An 8,583-nucleotide genomic window follows, 5' to 3' on the forward strand; every position below is an offset into this window, starting at 1 on the left:
ATACAAGTTATAGCTAAGCACTACGTCCGTTGCCGGGATGGCTCCTTCATATCCAAGCCAGCTACTTAAGAAACATTGCGGGCTTGCCACTCATCTTCCTTCATGAACATGTACGAGACCAACTGGGGGCCCGAGAACTTGTGATTGGACCGTTGCGTCTGGATCGTCCTGTTGGGTTCGCTTCCTTCCCCTCCTCTCTCCTGTGTTGGAGCCTCGGTGGTGTTCACGTCCTTGACAACTATGGAGCCGATGAAGGATGCAGAAGGGTGTTACTTGCTAGTGGCAAGTCACCGTATCTATGTGCATAGCACACGCCCGTGCCCGTTGTCCTGTTGCTTCCCATTCCTATCGCCCTACAATTTTTTAGTCAATGCCCTCCAGCAATGTTATGAAAGCATGCAATTACCATTCTAGAAGAAGAGGCACTCTATTTATATAAGAATAGTAAAAGGTAGAGAAGAATATAGACTCTATGTAAAGAGGCTGAACTCTGCCCTTGGCTGACAGTTGGCTCATCCAGTTATTCATTTATTGTGGGCATGATTGGTTAAAACCTTGAATTTAATGTTAAGCAAAGAAGGTACCTAAGAAAGTTCTGGAAGAAACACAAGATGAATGAATTCCATTTACATAGAAGAGACATTGAAAGCACATTCACATAAGATGTCTAGCGCAATGCCATGCACAATTCAAAAGTAAAAGCTCTAACATAATTCAGAGTAGTCTTTGGGAGTGTCTATCCATTTCATTGATAGTGTCATTGGAAGTCAATTCATTGAAATATTGTCTTAAGTAAATATGCACCACGCCATCTTAAAATAATCGATTCCCCATGATTGTCTCCTCCCAGAACAAGGCCACCAGTTTGATTTGAGATACAATGTTTGCCTTTTCGACAGAGCCAATGCATTTGGAGTGTGGTTTTTTGTAGCTCGGGCTACATGGTACCCCTTATCTTTGCCATCCATTTATGCATCGCGATCCGTGCAAACGCATTTGTCTTTTTTTGTTTCTCTCAAACGACACAACATATGAACTTCAAATTTTGCAGAACAACAATACATTCTAACTACAATCTGGGAAAAACCTTTCAGATTTTTTTCATGCATTTTAATTACTTAAAATGATAATTTTTAGTCAAACAAAATCTCATTTTGTATATTTATATCAGACCAAAAAATCTGAAAGTTCTTTCACACATTGATATTCTAATGTTTATTCGATCTGCAAAGTTTCAAGTTCATATGTTGTTTCATTTTAGAGAAACAAAAAAGAGAAATCTTCTTGTTGTAAGTTAATTGGAGAGTACGGATCTCAAAACAAGACTGGAGGGTTGAGGATAAGAGGTTCCATGTAGCCTGAGCTAGAAAGAAACTTTGCGATGCATTTGGGAAGACAAGGATGGGAGAATTTAAGCTCATTTTTTATTTCAATCAATCTGGGTGGCCAATGGCCATGTGCATGTCAAACAAGAAAGGCCCAAAAAAATTTCCAACTAATCCTTTGGATGGATGACATCCCTGCCAGTGTTCTTGGCTACCTCTGGTACCGGCCGGTGTGTTGTGGGCATCACCATTATGATAGCTTTGTGAACTCTTGAATTATAACATAGCTTACTCATTCATCTTAGCCTTCCAATAGCTACCTGATAGTTATTCTTCACTCCAGAGTCCAGACCAGACAATATTACTTTGGAGGCTAAATAATTGCTAGGGCCACTTGTCAGCCTCAGACTTCTTTCTTTTTCCTCCTTTCTCATGGTTGGCAAGTAATCGATGGGGGACATGGTAATTTGGAGAAGTGACTAGTGGTGGGATTGGACTAGTGAACTTGCCTTTTATCCCCAAACTCTTTGTTACGCACATATGAGAATAACGAATTGGAATTTGGGTTCTAGAATACGATGCCACTTGATTATCCATCAGTCTATCTCCTTTCGGATGATAGGACAGGGAGCCGTCTTGCCGGGCCGTCGGCATCGTGTTGCGTAGTTTATGGCTAAGTAGCATAGGAGGACTTGAACGCGGAGACATGGAGGAGCTTGAGTAGGCACGAGAGGTGTCAGTGTATGTAAGCTTAGTGCATAATATAGCTTATGAAGCACTACACCAGCAAGCAGGTCACACGTGCGGTTGCTACTGTTGTGCTGGGGGTACAAGTGTCATCGACGGCCGACATGATCATGTCACTCGAGTGTGCCACTATGAGGAGCGGCAAGAGGGGGGGAGCAACGGATAATATTGCATTGGGAGGTCTATGTGTGCCGTACTTTTAGCGAGGATGGCACCGCTCTCAAGCTGCAATACTACCAGACTATCCGCCTCCCATTGATCTAGCAAGGTGCCGCGCCGAGTATCTGTCGACGACAAAGAAGTACTGGGTCCACTTGTCAACAACTGCCAAGCCTAGATATGTCCTGATTCATCTTGACGATCCGATATGCAGGAACGGCATGATATAGAACCCTTAGGTACGTTCTGACTTGCCAGCAGCAAGTCACTAGATCCATGTGCATAGCACACACCCGTGTTAGTGCTCTTGTTGCCTGCCATTCCTATCGCCCTACGATTTTTTTAGTCGACGCGCATGAGCAATGTTATTAGAGTGTACAATTACAGTTCTTGAGAAAGACGCAGCACCAAAAACTCTACTACTATAAGAAGTGTGGTATGGTGCAGAATAATTTGAAGAGTCCATGATAAGATGCTGAACTCTGCCCATGTTCCGACAGTTGAGACATGCAGTTATTTCATTTATTGCGGTCATGTATGGTTGAGAACTTAAATCCTATTGTGTGTAGAGAAGGTACGTAAGGAAGTTCCAGAAGAAACATGGGATGATTGAATTCCATTTACATAGACGATATTTTGGAGAACGAGGGCATACTATGTCTAGAAGAATACCACATACAGTTCAAATGAAAAAGCTCTAACATGATTTAGAGAAGTCGTCTCTCTCCCTTTCTTTGACAATATCTTCGGTGGTCACTTCTAGTAAATCTGCACTACACCATCTTAAACTAATGACATCCCTGTGATCGTCTCCTCACACACTGTCACCACATGTTTGATTGAGATGCAATGTTTCCCTTTTAGACAGAGCCAATGCGCTTTGAAAGACATGTACATGAGAATATTTAAGCTTGTTTTGTTGTTAATTGATTTGAAAGGCAAGTAGATATGTGTCCGTGAAACAAGAAAGGCTTCGAATGCTAGCCAAACTTCGTACTCATCTAATCCGTTGGACAGATGACATCCCTGTCAGAGCAAGAACTACATACATGTGAGCTCCCATGATCCTTCTAGTGGTATATTTTGCACTGAAAAAATAGCGCGTTATAACGCAGCTAATAGCACGCTATAGCTTGTAGAGAATTGTCTCGCTAAATAAATCAATGTACAATGCCTCGCTAATAGCACGCTAATAGCATATTTTCAGGGGCGGCGCTATTTTCTATAGCACGCTATTTTTTTCATTGATATTTTGGCAGTGGCGTCCATGGTTGTGTCCCGGCAGTTTGGCACCCATGATCCTGGGTGGAAGGGAATAGGGTTCCCCTTCCTAGTGGCTACAATATGATGGCGGTCGTGGATGCCTAAATGCGATCATTTGGTTTGTGCTCGACGTCTCTCGATCTGTTCTGGTATTTCTATACTTCTTATCTTCTTCAATTTCCTCCATTAGTTTTCCCTATGCACTTGAGTGTTGTGAGCTGGTGGTGCCACTAGTGCGGTGAGCCTCCCGTGTCGGGGTGGTTCTGCTCAGCGTTGTTTCAATATTTGTTGTGACACCAACATCTTCCTCAACACTCAGGTGGATTCCTCTACAGCCTGACGGTGTGGCGTCTTTCCAACCAAGGCGAGGGGTCTGGATATGTCTTTGGCATTAGAGTATGATGTTGCTTTGTTTTTTAGGGAAACTACAGGACTCTGCTGCGTATATTTTTATTGATTTTTAAAAGTTGAAAGGTACAAGTGTAAAAGAACAAATAGCAACAGAAAAAAGCCTACAAAGTGGGATGAGATAGCCCGAGAGAGTACTTATAGTGTTTCTTTCAATTGTGCGGAGCAGATCAACATCCTCCTCCTCTTGGCAGTAGGCTGATCCTCTATGCTGCATTTGCTTGCCTGTCTTTGGTGTCGGTGCATCGTGGGCAACACCATTAAAACAAGTTGTGCTTTTCTCCTTTTCTCTTTTGTTTTGCTTGTCGTGTGCGTTGCATGGTTATTTGTTTAGGTAGTTTCACAGCTGTAGTTTTGTTGTAAAATCTTAAATTAAATATGAGTATGTCGAAGGCTCATATAGTTGTGACATAGCTAAGTCGCATCCAAGTGATGTCATGCACAAAATCTTGATATGAGTGGCACAGTTGAATGCTACAACCGGTGGGCGACATGTTGTGAATTGCAACAATACATGTTGCAAAATTTGCCGCTAACAACAAGATAGATGCTGCAACCATTGGGACTATATGTTGCATATGGTAATGGCAGATGCTACGACTAGCGGGATTACGTGCTACGCGCGATGCAGGTAGAAGTTGTGACCATTGTAACGACATGCTGGAACCAACAACTGCGGACGTTGCGACCGGTTGGACGGCGTGTTGCAAGGGGTAGGACAATATGTTGCGAGGGCCGTCATGACGAGGGCAGATGCTGTGACCGTTGCGACGACATGATACAACTGAAAACGACGGATGCTACGACGTGGGCTTTCCCGGTTAGTCGCTATGGTTCGAATGAAATAGTGAGTTTGGTGATCCACCATACATACAAAGTGGGGACGATTTGCCAAAGTCCATATTACCTTTCATACGATTAGTGATGAGAGTTGTACTGAAGGGCAATTTGGACCATATTTGCTTGCCAGAGCAAAGTGTGAGTCCGGGAATCACATTTTGGGTGTTGACTCTGTTGACTACATGACTTATTAAGTTGTTCTCTTGTGCCAAGTTTATTTATCGTGGATATGTTTGTTTGCCCTAGAAAAATAAACCATGGTACGATTGGCTACGAGCTAAGTTCAATGCATGGTTGTGAACTATTTTGTTTTTGGGGAGTGTGAACTTATGTTTGTATATGGAATTTGGGCGGCATCTAAGATATACATGAGAATTGTACGGGGACCTTGTGAGCAAGATGAAATGGTGCCGGTATGCTCAGTTACTACTTAAACGTCTACTGTAAGAGGGGAATAAAATAACAAGCATGTCATTCCATCGCCCTAGGCAGATCACTGTAGCTAGTTGTTTGGTCCATCTAGCATGTCGAGAGACTTTATTTTTGACAAAGGGAATATATTAATATCGCCGAGATACCAATTACACTCGGCCTCTGCAACCACGAAATGTCCTAAAGACATTATGGACGGGAGCAATGGTTGCCCCCATCGCTCCCCCATGCGGTGGCGCCGCCCCGCACCGGGGAGCCCCCGCCCTCCTCCTATAGCCTCGCCACATCTACGCTCCCCTCCGTCGCCGTCGCCCGGGGTGTCATAGGGCAAAGCCCTTGTGGCATGTCGGCGGTTTTTCTCCTCGGATCTCGATCTGGTTGGGAGGCTGCGCTCCTTTCCAGCCAGATCGGCGGCGGTGGCACAGATCGGCGGCGACATGGAGGGGGTGCGGTGGCAGGGGAGGACGGGGTTGGGTATCGTAGCAGAAATTTAAAATTTTTTACGCATCACCAAGATCAATCTATGGAGTAATCTAGCAACAAGGGAAGGGGAGTGCATCTACATACCCTTATAGATCGCTAAGCGGAAGCATTGCAAGAACGCGGATGAAGGAGTCGTACTCAGAGCGATTCAGATCACGGTTGATTCCGATCTAAGCGCCGAACAACGGCGCCTCCGTGTTCAACACACATGCAGCCCGGTGACGTCTCCCACACCTTGATCCAGCAAGGGGAGAAGGAGAGGCTGGGGAAGACTCCATCCAGCAGCAGCACGACGGCATGGTGGTGAAGGAGGAGCGCGGAACTCCAGCAGGGCTTCACCAAGCACTACGAGAGACGAGGAGGGAGAGAGGTAGGGCTGTGCCAAGAGGGAGATGATCTCATGTGTCTTGCAGCCCCCAATACCTCAAGTATATATAGGGGAAGGGGAGGGGCTGCGCCCCCATCTAGGGTTCCCTCCCTAGGGGTGGCGGCAGCCCCAAAACCCATCTAGGGTGGCGGCCAAGGGGGCAGAGAGGGGGGGCGCACCTAGGGTGGGCCTTAAGGCCCATCTGGACCTAGGGTTTGCCCCCTCCCACTCTCCCTTGCGCCTCGGGCCTTGGTGGGGGGGGGGGGCGCACCAGCCCACCTGGGGCTGGTCCCCTCCCACACTTGGCCCACGCAGCCTTCTAGAGCTGGTGGCCCCACCTGATGGACCCCCGGGACCCTCCCGGTGGTCCCGGTACGTTACCGATAGCACCCGAAACCTTTCGGGTGACCAAAACGGGACTTCCCATATATAAATCTTTACCTCCGGACCATTCCGGAACTCCTCGTGATGTCCGGGATCTCATCCGGGACTCCAAACAACATTCGGTAACCGCGTACATACTTTCCCTATAACCCTAGCGTCATCGAACCTTAAGTGTGTAGACCCTACGGGCTCGGGAGTCATGCAGACATGGCCAAGACAACTCTCTGGTCAATAACCGACAATGGGATCTGGATACCCATGTTGGTTCCCACATGCTCCACGATGATCTCGTCGGATGAACCACGATGTCAAGGATTCAATCAATCCCGTATACAATTCCCTTTGTCTATCGGTATGATACTTGCCCGAGATTCGATCGTCGGTATCCCGATACCTTGTTCAATCTCGTTACCGGCAAGTCTCTTTACTCGTTCCGTAACACATCATCCCGTGATCAACTCCTTGGTCACATTGTGCACATTATGATGATGTCCTACCGAGTGGGCCCAGAGATACCTCTCCGTTACACGGAGTGACAAATCCCAGTCTCGATTCGTGCCAACCCAACAGACACTTTCGGAGATACCCGTAGTGCACCTTTATAGCCACCCAGTTACGTTGTGACGTTTGGCACACCCAAAGAACTCCTACGGTATCCGGGAGTTGCACAATCTCATGGTCTAAGGAAATGATACTTGACATTAGAAAAGCTTTAGCATACGAACTACACGATCTTGTGCTAGGCTTAGGATTGGGTCTTGTCCGTCACATCATTCTCCTAATGATGTGATCCCGTTATCAACGACATCCAATGTCCATGGTCAGGAAACCGTAACCATCTATTGATCAACGAGCTAGTCAACTAGAGGCTTACTAGGGACATGGTGTTGTCTATGTATCCACACATGTATCTGAGTTTCCTATCAATACAATTCTAGCATGGATAATAAACGATTATCATGAACAATGAAATATAATATAATAATAACTAATTTATTATTGCCTCTAGGCCATATATCCAACAGTCTCCCACTTGCATTAGAGTCAATAATCTAATTCACATCGCCATGTAATTAACACTCACAGATCACATCGCCATGTGACCAACATCCAAAGAGTTTACTAGACTCAATAATCTAGTTCACATCACTATGTGATTAACACTCAATGAGTTCTGGGTTTGATCATGTTATGCTTGTGAGAGAGGTTGTAGTCAACGGGTCTGCAATATTCAGATCCCTATGTATTTCACAAAACTTTATGTCATGTCGTAGAGGCTGCTACCACGTTCCACTTGGAGCTATTCCAAATTGTTGCTCCATTATACGTATCCGGTATCTCTACTCAGAGCTATCCGGATAGGTGTTTAAGCTTGCATCGACGTAACTCTTTACGTCGAACTCTTTATCACCTCCATAACCGAGAAACATTTCCTTATTCCTCTAAGGATAATTTTGACCGCTATCTGGTGATCCACTCCTAGATCACCTTTGTACCCTCTTGCCAGACATGTGGCAAGGCACACATCTGGTGCGGTACATGGCATACCGTATAGAGCCTATGACAAAAGCATAGGGGACGACCTTCGTCCTTCCTCTTTCTTCTGCCGTGGTCAATCTTTGAGTCTTACTCAACTTCACACCTTACAACTCAGGTAAGAACCCCTTCTTTGACTGATCTATTTTGAACTCCTTCAAAATCATGTCAAGGTGTGCGTTCTTTGAAAGTATCATCAGGCGTCTTGATTATCTCTATAGATCTTGATGCCCAATATGTAAGCAGCTTTATCCAGGTCTTCCTTTGAAAATCACTCTTCAAACAACCGTTTATGCTTTCCAGAAATTCTACATTATTTCGGATCAACAATATGTCATCCACATATACTTATCAGAAATGTTGTAGTGCTCCCACTCACTTTCTTGTAAATACAAGTTTCTAGCAAACATTGTATAAAGCTAAAAGCTTTGATTACTCCATCAAAGCATATATTCCGACTCCGAGATGCTTGCTCTAGTTCATAGAAGGATTGCTGGAGCCAGCATACCTTTTAGCATCCTTAGGATCGACAAAACCTTTTATTGTATCACATACAACTTTTTCTTACGAAAACTGGTAAGAAAACTTGTTTTGACATCCATCTGTCAGATTTCATAATCAAAAAATACAGATAATGCT

This window comes from Triticum urartu, chromosome 5 (assembly GCF_003073215.2).
Source record: "Triticum urartu cultivar G1812 chromosome 5, Tu2.1, whole genome shotgun sequence".
NCBI lineage: Eukaryota > Viridiplantae > Streptophyta > Magnoliopsida > Poales > Poaceae > Triticum > Triticum urartu.